General features: G+C 41.0%; 1 pseudogene; it reads left to right on the forward strand.

Moving 5' to 3' along the window:
* Nucleotides 1-7,906: 7,906 nt before the first annotated feature.
* LOC125159853 (uncharacterized) lies at nucleotides 7,907-8,059 on the forward strand (annotated as a pseudogene).
* Nucleotides 8,060-18,312: the final 10,253 nt, after the last annotated feature.

Genomic DNA, 18,312 nt, shown 5'->3' on the forward strand with positions numbered 1-18,312 from the left:
AATTGTTTTGGGGGAGAAATCCTGTCACAAATACGGAGGAACAGGAGTCGCTTTCACTTTGGAAGTAAAGACACCAAATGTTGACTCTCAGGACCTTCTAGAAGAATCAGCTGGGACCCACTCTTCCAAGTCCTGCTGGAAGCAGAGCCAGAGGTAAAAACACAATGTGCCCTCCACATCATACATGCTTTTATAATTTTCAGTGGGTATCTGTCCCCCAACAATGTTGTAGTCGCTGAAAACAACTGAAAACCTGACAGGTACTTTGTGTCAGGAACCTCCCGTTATTTGAATATTCAATATTATTCCTGCGTCAGAATTTGTTACAGTTATCCTTTCTTGTCTTCGTTGGAAGGAATCTCATCAATAATATCTTAAAAACATACTAGTTACCTTATGTCTTTTTCAGGTGAGATTTGGCATGTTTTTTAATTTCTCATGAACTCGTGAAAAACTGAAATACTTTTAAATTGATTGCAGTTTTTACTAAAAGCTGATTCACGCCATCCCTCTGAGACTGCTGCTGGTCAAAGAACTTACCAATGCCCCTTCTCAGTGTGGGAAAGATTGTACTAAGCAAGCATTGTGAGCCAAGTTTAGAAGAAAAAGCCTGAGCATAGTGTATCTCTATGAAAATTGATGCTTAGATCCCCTGTCTGATACATTTCCACTTTTTTTTATGTTTCTTTTTTGGCCCATTTTCTCATTCAGAGATTCGTAGACCTGCCTCAGTTTTACATTCACCACCCATTTTATTCTGGTGGACTTTTTTTTGAGTACGTTGTTAGATTCTGTTTGCCAAATCTTGGTTGAGGACATTTGCATCTGTGTGCTTGAACGATACGGACCCGTAGTTTTGTTTTTTCGTGGTGTCTTTATCTGGTTTTGGTATCAGGGTAATGCTGAATTAATTTGGATATTTTCTTTCCTGTTCTATTTTCTGGAATAGTTTGACAAGTATAGACATCAACTTTTCTTCAGATGTTTGATAGAATGTGCTTGTGAAGACGTCCGGTCCTGGACTGTTGTCTCTTAGGTGACATTTGATTACTGAATCTGTCTTCTTGCTAGTAAACCATCTGTTCAAATTTTCGATTTCATTCTGCTTCAGTTTTGGTAAGTTCCATGTTTCTAGGAATTGATCCATATAATCTGGTTTGTCCAACTTGTTGGCATATAGTTTCTCATAATATTCTCTTACAATTGTTTGTATTTCTGTGGTGTTGGTTGTTCTCTGTCATTGTTATTTATAGGTGTCATTTCTGTTTTCTGATTAGTCTGGCTAGGGCTTATCAATTTCAATGTTCTTTTCATTGAAGCAGCTCCTAATTTCACTTACCTTGTTCTACTGTAGTTTTACCTTCTATATCACTTATTTCTCCTCTGCTTTTAATTATTTTCTTCATGCTGCTGTTTGGGGGTTTTGTTTGTTGTCCTTTGTCTGGCTTTTATAGTTATAAGGTTATGGAGTTTACTTCAGGGTATTTTGTTTTTTGTTTTTTCCTGAGGCAGACCTGTATTGCTATAAGCTTCCCTGTTAGAACTAGTTTTCTTGCTTTACAGAAGTTTGGATTGTTGTGTTTTCATTTTCATTTGTTTCCATGTTATTTCGATTTCATCTTTGATTTCTTGGTTGACCCATTGATTGTTTAGGAGCATGCTGTTTAACTTCCATGTTTTTGTGCCTTTTGCAGATTTTTTTTTTCTTGTTGGAGACTTCTACTTTCATAGCATTGTGGTCTGAAAAGACACATGGTATGACGTCGATTGGTTTGATTTTGTTTTGGCTTGTTTTATGACCTAATATTTTATTGAGTGTGGGGAATTTTCCATGTGCATGTGAAAAGAATGAGTATGGTGCTGTTTTAGGATGGAATGTCCTAAATATATCGGTTAAGTCCATCTGGTCTACTCTATCATTCAAAGTCACTACTTCCTTGTTGATTTTCTGATGGAATGATCTCTCCATGGGTATCATTGGAGTGTTAAAGTGCCCTACTATGATTGTATGACTATCAATACTTTAGGTTTTGACTGTTTTGTGTACTTGGATGCTCTCAGGTTGAGTGCGTATATGTTTACAATTGTTCTATCTTTTTTTGGATTGTACCTTTTATTATTATAGTGTCCTTCATTGTCTCTTGTTACAGTTTTCTTTTTAAATCTATTTTTTCTGATATAGGTATGGCTACTGCAGTTTTCTTTTGATACTTTAGTTCTATAGTTAGCCTCTTGTAGGTAGAAGATAGATGGGTCCTATATTTTATTCATTCTATCACCCAGTGCCTTTTATTATGAAGAGAGAGTGCACAGGCATGGGATGGCAGGGTGGGGGAATGGGGGAAGATAGAAGGAGAGCGAGAGAGAATGAGAGTGAGGATGTATCTTAAGCAAATCTCAAGCTCAGTGCAGAGCTCAGTTGGGACTCAATCCCAGGATCCTGGGATCATAGCCTGAGCCCAGATCAAGAATCGAAATCTCAAGCGATGGAGCCATCCAGGTGCCCCTATCTGTCACCCAGTGCCTTTGATTTGAGCATGTATTCTGTTTCCGTTCAAAGTAATTGATAGACATACAGTTGTCCTTTTATTACTTGATGTTGGTTGTTTCTGAATCTGTCTGATCCTTTCTTCTCTTTCTCTTTTCTATGGTTTGCTGGGTTTATTTAGTAGTGCAGTTGAAATTGCTTGTCTTTATACTCTGCATATGTATTAGTGGTGTTTGATTTGTGGTTATTATTAGGTTTGTACCTAACCACTTCTGCATATAGAAGTCTATATTAAGTTGATAGTTGTTGAAGCTTGAACCAGTTCTTTACTCCTCTCCTCCCCGTGTTGTAGATATGTAGTGTCATATTTCAAAACTTTCATATCGTGGATACCTTGGCTGATGTTTTACAGATATATTCATTTTTATTGCTTTTGCGTTTCGCACTTTAATACTGTCACTTTAGGTGTTTCTTTTCCACTTAAAGAGTCTCCTTTAACGTTTCTTGCGGGGGTGGTTTGTGGCTTGTGAACTCGCTTAGTATTTATTTGGCAACCTCTTGATCTGTCCTTCCATCTGAATGATAGTGTTGTGGATAGACTCTCTTTGGCTGCAGATGTTTTCCATTCAGCAACTTTACCATACCTGCTGCTCACTTACGGTTTCAAACTTTCTTCTGAAAAACATCCAGTGATAAACTTATGGGGTTTTTTCTTGTAGGTAACTGTCATCTTTTCTTTTCCTGCTGTTAAAATTTTTCTTGATCATGACATTTTGGGTTTTAATTACTACATGACTTGGTGTAGATCTGCTTCTGCTGAGTATTTTGGGGGTTCTTTGTGCCTCCTGCTTCTGAATCTGTTTCCTTCCCCGATTGAAGGAAGTTTTCATCTATTGTGTCTTCAAATAAATTTTCTGGTTCCATTTGTCAGAATTCTCAGAATGAGAAATAGGACAGGAAAGACCTATTGAAGCTTCTCTGATGAGTCACTGGATTTGCATGCGTGGAGGATACATTCGGGACTCAAATGAACAACCTACCTTTAATTTCAAAGAACTAGAAAAAGACAACAATCTACGTCCAATGTTCTCAAAACGGAGAAAGGAATACATATGAGAGTGGAAACCAATGAAATAGAGACCATGAAATCAATAGAAAATAGGAAGAAGACCAACAGTGGGTTTTCGAAAGAGTGAAACAAAATTGTCAAGACTATACATAGACTATGCTAAGACAGAGAGACGACCCAATTCAAAATAACTATAAATAAAAGAGAAGACATTACACCTGATACCAAAGAAATATAAAGGAAACAAAGAGGCGACTATGTGCAAATTAGATGCCAGCAAACCACTTACCTAGAAGAAATGGATAGGTTCTTAGAAACACACAACCTACCAAGACTGTATTAGGAAGATATAGAAGGTTTGCACAGACCCATTAAAGGAAGACTGCATCAATACAAGAAGATAACCAATGCAAGTAAATTGAGTTAGTAATGGAAATTCTCTCAGGGAAGAAAAGCCCAGGAACAGGTGCATTCACTGGTGAATTTGAACAACCATTGTAGAAGAAACTAACAGCAGTCCTCTCACTGATTAAAAAGGGATAAACACCTCCAAACTCATTTCATGAGACTGGAATACCCTGGTAGGAAGCCAGAAAAGGATACTACTTGAACAGAAAACTATAGGCCAGTATCCCCGTGATGAATATAGATGAATAATTCCCAATAATATACAAGCAAACCAAATTCAGCATCACCTTAAAAGGATCATTGACCGTGATGAAGGGCTTTTTTCCCTGTGAAGGAAGGATGTTTCAGAAATGCAAATCAATAAATGTGACTCCTCACATACTTGAATGAAAAAAAATCAACCAGAAACCAGAATCTTAAGTATAAATAGCAAAGGCAGGGTTACTAGAAGGGAGGTGGGCAGGGGGATGGGTTTAATGGGTGATGGGCTAAGGAGGGCGCTAGTAGTGAGGAACACTTGGTGTTGTATGTAAGTGATGGATGACTACATTCTATACCTGAAACTAACACTACACTGTATGTTAACCAACTGGAATTTAATTAAACACTTGAACAAATAAATTCTAAAGAAATACATAAATAAATTTAACCTAAAATAAATAAATACATTTTAAAAATTAAAAAGAAAACTCATGTGACGATGTCAATAGACACAGAAAAAAAAAAGTTCTGAGAAAATTTGGTATCCATTTGTGCTAAAAATCTCTTTAGAATTCTGTGTAGAAGGAACATATCTCAACATAAGAAAGGCCATGTATGTGAAGCCCACAGCTAACATCATACTCAATAGTGAGATTGTGAAAGATTTTCCTCTAAGATCAGGCACAAGACAAGGATGCCCTAGATATGTGAAGGGGATTGGTTGATGCAGGCTTCTGTTTATGGAATGAATAAATCACAGGTAGAAGACATAGCATAGGGAAAATAGAGAATGGTACTGGAGTGGTGATGCATGGTGAGAGATGATAGCTACACCTGTGTTAGCGTAGCAGCATGTATACACTTGTCCCATCACTATGTTGTTCATCTGAAACTAATGTAACACAGTGTGTCAGCTATTCCCAAATAACATGATTTTTTAAAAATAAGGTAAAGGAATGAAATAAAAAGTTTAATGTAAAAGAACCTGTTCCTATCTAATCAAGAAATGCAATAAAGTTCCAAAATAGAAAGTCACATATCAAATTCTGTAGCATTCCTATACACTAACCAAATTATCTAAGAGGGAAAGAAAACAATCCCATTTACAATAGCATCAAAACCAATAAAATTTATAGGAACAAATTTAGCTAAGGAAGTGAAAGACCTCTCTACAGAAAACTGTAAAACCTGTGTGCAGAAATGGAAGAAATTCAATTTGTATGAAAGAAACAGGAGACTCCGCCCACCAACTCCAGTTATACACCACAGCACAGGAGAAGTGCCCTGCAGGTCCTCACCACACCAGGGACTATCCAAAATGACCAAGCGGAAGAATTCCCCTCAGAAGAATCTCCAGGAAATAACAACAGCTAATGAGCTGATCAAAAAGGATTTAAATAATATAACAGAAAGTGAATTTTAGAATAATAGTCATAAAATTAATCGCTGGGCTTGAAAACAGTATAGCTGGCACAAAAACAGACACATAGACCAATGGAATAGAATAGAAACCCCAGAGCTAGACCCACAAACGTATGGCCAACTCATCTTTGACAAAGCAGGAAAGAACATCCAATGGATGTAAGTTTTATGCAATTAGAAACACATATCTTCAAATGTATTTGGAACCACAAAAAGACCCCAAGTAGCCAATGCAAGAAAGAACAAAACAGGTGGCATCACACTTCTTGATTTCAAGCTGCATTCTAACACAAAGAAATCAGTTATGTCATTGGCATAGGCACACACACACAAGACAATGGAATGGAAATTGAGAGCCCAAACTAAAGCCATGCATGCACAGTCAACTAGTATTTGACAAGGGAGTCAAGAATACTCAGTGGAGAAGAGTAGTCTCTTGAATAACTGGAGCTGGGAAAATTGGATAGTCACATGTATAAGATTAAAGCTTAGCACCTTATGTTACATCACTCCAAGAATTAACTTGAAATGGATTAAAGATGTAAACGAATGATATGAAAACAAAATTCTTCCTCACCATTTCAGCTCTTATTATGCCAAGACGTAGCTGTTGAAGTGGTGAAGGGCTGGATAGAGAGTAGTCCTGGAAATAGAAGCCTGTGTGTGTGAAACAGACTTTCTTTAGTAGTCTGTAATTATCCCCCTGATCCTTTAAGAGTAGCCACTTCCTTCCCTACATTTTCAGGCACAGCTAGTACCATGCTTGCTGCCAGCAATGCACTGCTTTGTCTCCACAAATGCCTAGAAGCTCTAGGTTGGACCCATTGGGAAGGGTGGAGTTTTGTGGCAGTAATGCTGCCCTGTTGAAACCAGGTGGAGGGGAAGGAGAGAGGTGCCATTCCGGCTTCACTGGGGTTCAGGTATGTTAGTGTTGGTGTTGGATTTTTCACCTTTTACTCTAACACATCTCAAAAGTTTAATTTCTGTCCGGCATGTCAAAATGGCTTCCAGAACAGTTCCTCCTTTCTCAGAAGTGCCCTCCGTGTCATACCCTGTTGGGCTGCTCTTTATCACCATCCAGGGTCTTTGGGCCACCACCAACTTCTCCAACCTGGTGGCCTCTGGGACCTCACCCTCCACCTCCACCATCTGGAAAGATGATTGAAACAGTATGAGTTGACTTATAAAACACGTTTTGTCTTTTTACTTGTTGAGTGTTTGGAGAGGATGCAGTGATGGCACCACAGGGCTTTCAGGTTAGCCTGAGTGAGGACAGTGTAATGTGCTTCAAATTTCTCAGGAAATGAATGAAATGGGCAGTCGTTTCCACCCAGTGAGCTGGGCAACACATGTCTCTGAGAAGGAAAGAGGCCTTATACATGCTGACTCCCTAGGATGTAGCTTGTACAGAGACCATGTGCTGGGCTCTCTGAGGGATGAAACACACCCCTAACTTTATTTCTAGCTAGTTGAGACCTGAACTGTTCACAGATGCTTGATTAGTTATAAAAACTCCTGAACCAGGGCCATGTAGACCTTCCTCAAAGGACAGGATCAGATCTCCCTCTTGTCCTCAAGGGTCACCTGAGGCACCTGAAAAACCCTCTGCCCCTAGTACGGGACATGAGAATGTGAAAGAGTTGAATATAATGAAACCTGTTGCGGATGGTTTGTTTTTCTTGCACACAGTCTATGCAAGTCAGAATCAACTTCCATCCCCCTCCATCTTTTATGAGACCTAGGACATGGTGCAACTCCCATGGGGAATATCAGTTGTGTCTCTACCATGGATGCAGAGAAAGACAAGGTAAATTCTGTTGCCTATTTCAGTTGCAATGCTTTCTGGAAAATTTATCTGACCTTGTCTGGTTTTCTAGGCCCTCTGGTATTTTTACTGTTTGATTTACATCCTCACAAGCCTCCAGACTTCTCCAGTTTAAGATCATCATGTTAGCTAGTGCCTCTGGACGCCACAAGTGTGTGGAGGTGGAGGACCACGTGGCTATCACTTTGTGTTTGTGGAAATAACTTGAGGAGAATGACACTTCACTGCACCCTCAAGTCTTCTGGAGCATGGGACACCTTTCTCACTTTCTTTGCATGGGATTATCCTGATTATTTTCATTTTTTTTCCTATTTCAGAGTAGGCCATGAATTTGTTCAGAATGTCTGCTATGAGCCTCGTGACTGGAAAAGATAACAACACTTTCCAACATTATATTGTGTGCTTTGTGCAGTGTTGAGGGTTCTTAGTTAAATTTCAGAACTCATTACTGGTCCTTCTGTGTTGGTCAATGTGCAATAGAGAAGTTCTCCCAAGCTTTGCGCAGTGGCAGTATCATAGCCAATGAGGTTTATCCGAGGCGCGATTATTGCTCATCGAGAATTTCTCCAGTTGTCCCCTAGGTGGAAATACTCTGAATTTTCAGAAGCGGCATGTGTAATCGAAAATGTACGTGGAACTTCAGTCGTGAAGGGAGAGAATCAGTGATTACCTGCAGGGCCAGTAACTCACAGAGTTCTTCAGTTGTATTTATATGAGCAGGTTCAATTGTGTCCCAGGAACAGTTGCAACTGGTACTTTGTCTCATGATGCCTTATGGGAGTTTTACACCTGAAATTGAGACATGTTTCTGTTCATTCTTTTACGTAGAATTTCTACCTCCCTTTTACAATGGGACAAAATAGCTCTGCAATTCATATTGTATTTAAAAGCTGAATTACCTGTGAATTAAGGTAAACACTCTTAAGACCATGAATGTGCACAGGTAACGTGTTTCTCTCAGAAAACACATTTCTAGGCCCCCTGCAGGACTCCAGGAATCCCCATCTCCTCAAAGGTCTCTGTGCCCTTGCACAGAAGATGTCTTTGTCAGTGAGGGAAGCAGAGTAAGGACATGAATGGGATGGCAATTTGAGCTTTGACCCTGGGGTGGCCCTGAATCTCTGTGTGGTGCTGGGCTTTTCTTTCATTCCTTCATGTTTTGTCTGTTCTCAATGTGTAAGTAAAAAGTCTGCAGATCTGGTGGAAGAGGGGTGTCCTGAACACAGATGCCTGCCTCTCTGGAATACGTTCCTTTATTAGACTGGCATTACTGCCATCAATCTTCAAGAATAGGATTCCTTGGCTTTCTGCATTTGTAACCATGTGCAGTGATGTGTGGAGACAGTAGTTTCTCCTTGTGCATCTGGTACCTTCAGGCTGTAGGTGGGACCTCATAGGAGGTCCTCGTGAGACCTTCAGGTTGTAAGTGGGATCTCGTGGGAGGGTAGAGTTTTCTGGCACTGATGCTGCATTCTACTAGAACCCGTGAATGAACAAGGGGCCAGGTGCTGACACCTGCTTCATTGTGTTTCAGCTCCTGTGGGCGTTCTACTTCTGTCTGTCATACCAACATACCTGTCGCTTCTGTTCTGTAGGTCCTTATGGTTGCAAGAGGACCTCCTCTTTTACCAGGTCCACCCTGCATGCCCTCCCCCACAGATCCCCTTTATCACTGTTCATGGACTCTATAAGTCACCACCAGCTCATTGGTGCCCTCAGTGACCTCCACCTCGACTATTTGTAAGATGATCTGAACAGTATGAGTTGACATGTTCAGCATATTCATCTACTGTCTTGTTGAGTCTCTGAGAAGATGTAGAGATGGCCTCACAGGCTTTTCAATGCAAGGGTGCTGCTGACTGAAACACTGTTAAGATTCCTCAAGTTTCTTAGGCCATACATATGTTGGGCTGTGCCTAAGTGTGTGTATCTCTGTGAGACTAAATGCGACGAAAGGTTGTAGATTAGCTGTGTGGCTTCCTTGGCTTCAGCCTGAGTCACACTCTTAGCGGGGAATTCAGGGTTGACCAGGAAATGCCCCTGCTGGACTCCTGTCACCGCAACCCTGAACCTGCTTTCACCACCCTGCCTGAAGGTTTGCATCTCCGACACTTCCCTCACAATTTCCTGAGGCTTTGCGTGTGTTCCTCTTGTCTCAGACCTAATGCCAGCTCTCAGTGGGGAGAGCCTCAACTCAGAGCATCAGCTTTGTGATCTGAGAAGCAGGGATAATGTTGATCTCTGAGGTCAGCGCGATGAAGAGGTGGTTAAGCACATGAGGAATTTGTAAAATATATGGGATGAGTGAGCACTCACCCTTTTCAGCGTGGAAACGAATGTATCTGCACAGAGAAGATCATCAACAGATGTTCATTCAATTTCATGAAACTAAGGGTATAATGCCTGAGGCTGAGAGATTGGCAATTCTAGTTTCAAAGGATACAACAAAGATTCCTGTGTGTTTTCTATTAAAATTCAGGTCCTACTTTACAAGGAAGGAAAAGATAAGTATGAGAATATGGATGTTCAGGGATCTGAAGATAATCCTCTTCCATTACAGGTAGACACACAAATGCACCCTGACAAATATGTGCTCATCCAAGGCCACAGATGTATTGAAGAAGAAAAAACGCATATAGAAGAACAGAAGATCCCTTTGCAATAACTCAATCACTTTGACATAGAGGGCAATCAGTTTGAAATTTGAAGAGCACACTGAACCATTACAAACCAGCTGTGGTTATTATATATTTAGAGATGGGGTCTAATCTACCCCTTGGTCTGAATGCTTTCCCTGTCCACCCCGTCCCCTCCACATTGTCCTTCCTAATATCCCCTAATACACTTGTCATAGTTGTGTTTCTATGTCAGCGTCTGCCTCCAGGAAAATCGACACTCATTCCCCATCAAGTGTACACTTTGGCGTTCTTGTATATGCAGTTAACAAACAGGTAGAATGTATAGTATTGGTGTACGAAGACAGATCATTGTTTGGGGTTGTATTGCCTGGAAGGGACCAATAGTTCCATCTGAGGGGTTGGATACATCCTTTAGGGAGATATGGTGGTGGTTGTTCATGTATAGATTGATGCTCATGAGCACATGGCACATGTGCTAGTTGATGTGGTTTGTGCTGATGAGCAGGGCAGGTGTCTGTCTCCAGGAAAGGGTCTCTTCTGATGGTGAGGAATGGATTCAGGAGACCAGTAAGGAGGCCCTGCATTAATTCAGCTTTTGCGCCCTTGTGCACCTTACCAGCTGCTACCAATAGCACCAATCCAGGTGGCCTCCAAGGGGGCAAATGGCACAATTTTTGTGGCGAGTCACATGGTGTCCCATAAAGCTCCCCCTGAAGCCATATTGAGGCATGGGGAGGGCAGAGGACCATGGTCTGAGAAAGGTTCCTTCAACACAATCCAGGGAGAGTTGGGTGTAAGCATACGGCTCCTTCTACATCAGCCAATCCAATCTACATCAGGGACCCTGAACCCTGTGAGCTTTTTTTTCCTTCCAGCTTAGGGAAGCAGCCAGCCCTCCAGCAGCTTTTGGGTCATGGCTGGGCCACCAACGGTAAATGTCTGGCTGTCCACATTCTGCCAGCATTGCTTTAGCAAATGTCAATATGAGCAGCTGCTGTATGGGGGATTCTCCTCCATTTTGATCAGGGCCTGGGACAAAACATGACGAGAGAGAGAGAGACAGGAGTTCCCTGTGCTCCTGGACAGGGCTGCAAGCACAGAGCAGATAGCCTGAAGCCTGGGGAGAGGTGGACAAAGAGGTAAGGAGAGAGAAACTGGATGAGTGATAGGGGAATTGGGCAAGACCTAGAGAGTGAAAGAAAGAAACACAGAGAGGTGTGGTTAGAGAGAAACAGAGACAAAGAGGAAGTACAAGGAGAAAAGTGGAGCCCTGGTCCGGGTATGTGAACGGGGTGAGATGAGCCAGGGGAGAGGGGATGTGTGAAGTGGCTCTGAGTGCTGGGGCCGAAAGGGCTGGTATCATGGGCATCATAGTTTCATAACTCTAAGACTCCAACATCCCTGGGGTCAAGCTCTGCAGAGGCCATTGCAATCGAAAAGATGGGCATCCGTCATTTCTACTGGAATTGTGGGGCTCAGCGTTATGTTCTGTCATGGAGACAGATGTCTTCAGGGAGAATGTGCTGCTCTTTGGCAGCTAAACTCCAGAGCCCGCCCTGTGAGGAGGTGTCCCGGGGTCATCTCCCTCACTGCCCCAGGCCCTGTTGGATTTCCCCCCTCCCCCCCCCCCAACCAGCTGGCGTTCCTCATGTTCTGAACCCAGGCATGAGACATTGTGTTGCCCCCAGGTTCTGCAGTCTGGACCTGGCAGAGGTGGACTGTTGATATTGATTAAAAAAAATATTTGACAATAAGGTCCATATTCTCCCTCTGGAACGAGCGGTGTGCATCCAAATCGTGGGTTGCTATCCTCCTGTCCACAACCAATCTGAGGATTCCAGAAGGTAGGTGAACCTTTTAAAACACCATAGTCTTCTCTTACCTCATTCAAAGACAATTTCTTTCCCAGTTTCTTTTAATTTTGAAGAGATGGCAATTCCTAATTGAAAGCATAATGGTCCTGTAGGAAATTGACCTACATGAGTGATGGGCATTATTTCATCCATCCGTATCCCTAAAACACATTTCATTGGAAATATAAGCCATGGATACATGTCATAAATTCATAACAGATGTGTAGCTCCTGTAAGTTGCATTCTGACCTCGTCACATATGTGTCATCAGATATTATTAGTGACTTTTCAGATAAGCTCTAAACATCAAGATGGTCATGTTAGAGAATCTGGTATATATGGAATTTCACAGATTCTAAATTAGGAATGATTTTTCATTTTTAATGTTCCTATTTTTTTCCTTTTGTGAAAGAGCCCGAGCTGGGGATGGGGGAGAGAGTGGGAGATACTGAATCTGAGGCAGGCGCCAGACTCTGAGCTGTCAGGACACAGCGTGACGTGGGGCTCAAACTGATGGACTGCAAGATCATGACCTGAGTGGAAGTCGGACGCTTAACCAAGTAAGCCACCCAAGCGCCCCAGGAATGATAGTTTATTGGCAAAGAAAGAGAAATTAAAGATAGCGTAAAGGATGTCGACTTTTAATTGAAATATTCTTCACACATTTGTTGTATTAGTTTTAGACATACATTGTAGTCCTTCCATATGTCTATAAATTATGTTGTACTTAAGCACAAGTGTAGCTATCCTGTGAAAGTATGCAACAGTATTATTACAGGATTGACTCTCTTCCATTGGCTGTCCCTTGTATCCCTAGGACTCATTCATTCCATAGCTGGAAGCCAGTATCTCTCTCTCAAAGGTGTCCATTCTTTATCTAACCTAAACACTTAGGTGGTAAACACAATAACCTCTTGTTCATCATGTGTAATTTGGTGGTCTATTTTTCTGGGAACATTGCTTAAAGCATTACAAATGATGCCATTACCTTAATAAATTTGGTTTCATTCTTCACTCACAAGAACGGAGAAGGAAAAGATTTCTTTGTGCCCTAGGTCCTGTCACTAAGACCCTTCCCAGTGTAGAGAACAGGCTTAGTGGCCCAGAGCACCTTCGGTCCCTCAGCTGAGCCACCAGGGTCTTCAACATTGCAGGAATTCCCATGGTGGCCAGCAGAGAGAGCTCGAGCACCACAGACCCGGACGGGCGGGTTCCTCTGCCTGGGCAGTGATGGCCAGTAGAGGGCGCAGCATCGGCTTTTCTGACCCAGGGCACCTCAGAGCAGGAAGGGCTTAGACTGCTCTCAGAGGACTCAGGCCTCTGCTGGTGCCTCAGTACAGAGAGCAGAGCTGCACTTCCAGCAGGTTCTGCCACCCGCCCCAGGGGAGACCTTGGGAGCTTAGCAGCAACTTGGCATCTCCTGAGTCGCCAGAGAGAAGCTGCCTTGTTGTACTGAGTGCTGAGGAGGGGGCGCCGGGTGGCTTCCCTGGTCAAGCTGGTCGCTGAGCTGCACAGGCCTTTGCATTTTCTGGGCTGTTCCCATGTTTCATTCCACCCCTTCCCAGACAGTTTTTGAACAAGACGTATTTTACCAAAGGACTTGTGGATTGAGGGGTCCCACGACATCACCTCATAGATGCAGTCGATGGTTTGTTCCAGATCCAGGCTTGTTTCCGACAAGGAACCCTAACAGAAATTCAGAAGCACGGGAGCTGCATTCAATTAGGACGTGGATACATGAAATGCTCGTCTCACGACCTTCTAGAAGAAGGAGCTGGGACCCATGTTCCGAGTCCTGCTGGAACCAGAGACCAAGGTAAGGGCACAAACTGTCCCACACATCATACATGATTTTTAAAAAGTTTCATGGTTATTTTCCCAACTTAGTGAAGTGATTGAAAACTACAGAAAACCTGGTAGGTAGGTGTCATTAACCTTATGTTATCTTTTAATTTAAATTCCAGTGAGTGAAGACACAGTGTAATGTTAGTTTCAGGTGTCCAATATAGAGCAACACTTCCACACGTCACCCGGTGCTCATCCCAGGTGAGCACCAGCAACAGCTTCTTAATCCCCAGCAGCTGTTTCACCCATTCCGTCACCTCACTGTGGAAGCCCTCAGTTTGTTTCCTAGTTAAGAGTCTGTTTGTTTGTCATTGTGTCCTTCACCGCCCCCCCCCCTTAAATTTGTCTTATTTCCATGTGTTAGTGAAATCATCTGGTATTTGTCTTTCTCTGACAGGCTTTTTTCACCCAGCATAACATTCTGTCGCTCCTCCAGCTCGTGGCAAATGACAAGATTTCATGTTTTTATGGCTAAATAATATTACATTCCATATACTACATCTCAATTTATTCATCAGTTGATGGATGCTTGGGAAGTTTCTGTAATTTGGTTGTTGTAGAAAATGCTGCTGTAAACATCATGGTGCATGTATCCCTTTGAAGAATTATTTTTGTATTCTTTGAGTAAATACCTCTTAGTGAAATTGCTGGATCTTAAGGTAGTTCCATTTCCATTTTTTTTTTATGAATCTCCATGATGTTTTCCAGTGTGGCTGCACCAGTTTGCATTCCTACCCACAGTGCAAGAGGGTTTCTCTTTCCTCACATCCTTGGCAACACCTGCTATTTCATCATTCATTGATTTTAGTCATTCTGAAAGATATGATGTGTTATCTCATTGTACTTTTGAGTTGTGTTTTCCTGAAGATCAGTATTGTTGAGCATCTTTTCATATGTCTCTTGGCCATGTGTATGTCTGCCTTGGGAAAATGTCCATTCGTGTCTTCTGCCCAGTTTTAATCGGAATTTCTCCTTTTTTGGGTGCTGTATGACTTTATTTGTTTTGGACACTAAGCCTTAATCAGATGTCGTGTGCAAATAGTATTCTGTAGGTGTTTTAGTTTTGTTGATTATTTCCTTGGTGACAGAGCTTTTTATTTTTACGAAGTCCCATTATTTTTGCTTGTGTTTCCCTTAACTCAGGAGATATATCTGCAAAGATGTTTGTACAGCCAATGTCAAATAAGATACTGTCTGTGTTCATTATCCTCTGGGATTTTTATGGTTTCAGGTTTCACACATAGGTCTTTATCCATGTTGGATTTATTTTTGTGTATATTGTAAGAAGGTGGTCCATTGTTGGTCTTGTTTGGTTTTGCAGGTTGCTGTCTAGTTTTTTCCAAAACCATATGTTGAGGAGATTCTTTTTAAGTGTATGTATTTATTTTTTAGAGACAGAGATAATGCAGAAGGGGGCAGAGAGAAATGGGGATTGAGAATCCCACACATGCTCTGCACTGCCCTGAGATCATGACCTGAGCTGAATCCCCAATCACACGCTTTGCAGCCTCCCATGTGTCCCAAGACTATCTTTTTTTTCCATTGGATATACTTTCCTGCTTTATTGAGAATTAATTGACCATATAGGTTTGAGTTCATTTCTGGGTTTCCGTTCTATTGATCTCTGCGTCTGTGTTGTTGTTGTTGTTGTTGTTGTTGTTGATGTTGTTGTTTTTTGCCAGTACCATACTGTTCTGTTCAGTACAGCTTTTTAATATAACCTGATGTCTGTAATTGTGATGCCTCCAGCTTTAGTTTTCTTCTTCAATTTTGTTTTTGCTGTTTGGAGTCTTTGTCGTTCCATACAAATCTTGGAATTATATGTTGCAGTTCTGTAACAAATGTTTTTGTTAATGTGATAGGGATTTCATGACATGTGTAGATTGTTTTGAGGAGTGTAGACATTTTAACAGTATTTTTGCTTCCCATCCATGAGGGTGAAATATATTTCCTTTTCTTTTCGTCCTCTTCCATTTCTTTCATCAGTGTTTCATAGCCTTTAGAGTACAGGTCTTTCACCTCTTTGGTTAGGTTCATTCTAGGTATCTTGGGGTATTTGGTGCACCTGTCAATAGGATTGATCCCTTACTTTCTCTTTCTGTTAATTCATTACTCGTCTATAGAAATGCAATAGATTTCTGTACATTGATTTCTGTATATTGTGATTTGTGGAATTCATATATAAATCCTAGAAATTTTCATTGGAGTATTTCATGGTTTTTATAGAGAGCATCATGTCAGTTCCAAACAGCGAAAGTTCTACTTCTTCCTTGCCAATTTGGATGCCTCATTTCTTTTTTTGTCTGATTGCTGTAGCTAGGACTTCTTGTACTATGTGGAATAATAGTGGTGACGGGTCATCCCTGTCTTGTCCCTGACCTTGGAGGAAACACTTTCAATTTTTCCCCATTGAGGATGAGCTGAGCTGTGGCTTTTTCCTAGGTGACCTTTATATGTGTAGGTAGGTTTAGTCCAAGTCTACTTTGCTGAGGGTTTTTATCATGAATGGATGTGACATTTTGTCAAATGGTTTTACCGCATCTGAGGAAAGCATCATATTGTTCTTATCATTTCTTCTAATACTGTGGTGCATCATGTTGATTGATCGGCGAATGTGGAGCCACCCTTGCAGCCCAAGAATATATCCCACTTGATTATGGTAAATGATTCTATTAATGTATTGTTGACTTTAATTTGAAGGTATTTTAATGAGAATTTCTGCATACATACTCTCAGGCTATTGGTCTGCAGTTTTATTTTAAATTTTTAAACATTTTTTTAAAATGTTTATTTCTTTCCTTAGATAGAGTACATAAAAGTGAGGGAGGGGCAGAGAGACAGAGAGAGAGAATCCTGGCCATGCTCCACACTGTCAATGCACTGTCCAATGTGGGACTGGAACCCACACCCCGCAAGATAATGTCCTAACCCAAAATTAAGACCTGGACAATAAACCGACTGAGCCAGACAGGCGCCCCGGCAGTTTTCGGTTTTAGTGGAGGCTTTATCTGGGTTTGGTATCAGGGCAATGATGGCCTCATAAGATGAATTTGTAAGTTTTTCTTCTTTTTTATTTTTTGTAATCATTCGAGGAGAATACATATTACCTCTTCCTTAAATGGATGGTAGAATTAATCAGTGAAGCCCTCTGCCCTGAACTCTTGTATTGGGGGGAGTTTTTTTTTTCTTATTGATTTGATTTCTTTCTGTTTTCAGATTTTATGTATCTTCCTGTTTCAGTTTTGGTAGTTTTTGTGTTTCTAGGAATTTGTCCATTTTTCTCAGAGTGTCCAATTTGTTGCATATAGTTTTTCATAATATTATCTTCTAACTGTATTTTTGTAGTGTTGACTGTTGTTTCTCCTTTCTTATTTGTGATTTTATGTATTTGAGTCCTTTCTCTCTTCTTTGTGAAAACTCTGCCTAGGAGGTTTTCATGTTGATTACTGTTTTCAAGGAACCAGCCCCTTGTTTCATTGATTTGGTTTAGTGTCTTTTTGGTTTGTATATCCCTCATTTCTGCCTTAATCTCTATTATTTCCTTCCTTCTGCTGTTCTTCTCATTCCTTTAGTTGTAAGTTAGGAGGGTTTGAGATTTTTCTTGCTCTTTAAGGTAGGCTTGTATTGCTATATACTTCCATCTTAGATTGCTTTTGCTGCATTCCAAAAGTTTTTACCAGTGTATTTTCATTTTCATTACTTTCAGTGTATTTTCTTATTGATTTCCTGTTTGACCCATTCATTTCGTAACATGTTATTTAACCTCCCTTCTATTTGTGGCCTTTCCCCCTGTGTGTGTGTGTGTGTGTGTGTGTGTGTGTGTGTGTGTGTATGATTGTGGTTAACTTCAAGTTTCCTAGCGTGTGGTCAGAAAAGATGCTTGGTCTGATCTCTGTCTTTAGGTACCTGTTGAGGCCTGATTTGTTACCTAGAATGTGATCATTTCTGGAGAATGCCCCATGTGCGCTTGAAAAGAATGTGTACTCTGCCATTTTAGTATGGAGTGTTCTGAATATATCTGTTAAACGCATCTGGTCCAGTGTGTCATTCAAAGCCATTGTTTCCTTGTTGATTTTCTGTTTAGAGGTTCTGTCCATTGATGTGACAGATGTGTTAAAGTCCTCTATTATCATTATATTATTATAAATTCTTTTATGGTTTTGTTAAATGTTTTTGATATTGGTGATTGCATATTGGGTGCATCAAAATTTACAATCATTGGGTCTTTTTGTTTGGTTGTCCCCTTTAGTATGAGATAGTGTCTATCTTCGTCTCTTGTTACAGCTTTATTTATTTTTTTAATGTAAGTCTTAGTTGACATATAGTGCATTCTCTGTTTCAGGAATAGAATCCAGTGATTCATCCCTTACATACAACACCCAGTACTCATGACAACAATTGCTCTCCTTAATACTCGTCCGCCATCTAGCCCAGCGCCGACACATCTCCCTCTATCAACCCTCACTTTTTTTCCGCTATGGCTAAGAGACTCATGTGGTTTGTTACCACTCTTCTCTTTTCCTGCCCCCTTCCCATATTTTCATATGTTTTGTTTCTTAAAT

The sequence above is a fragment of the Prionailurus viverrinus genome, unplaced genomic scaffold (genome assembly GCF_022837055.1).
Source record: "Prionailurus viverrinus isolate Anna unplaced genomic scaffold, UM_Priviv_1.0 scaffold_67, whole genome shotgun sequence".
In the NCBI taxonomy this organism is placed as follows: domain Eukaryota; kingdom Metazoa; phylum Chordata; class Mammalia; order Carnivora; family Felidae; genus Prionailurus; species Prionailurus viverrinus.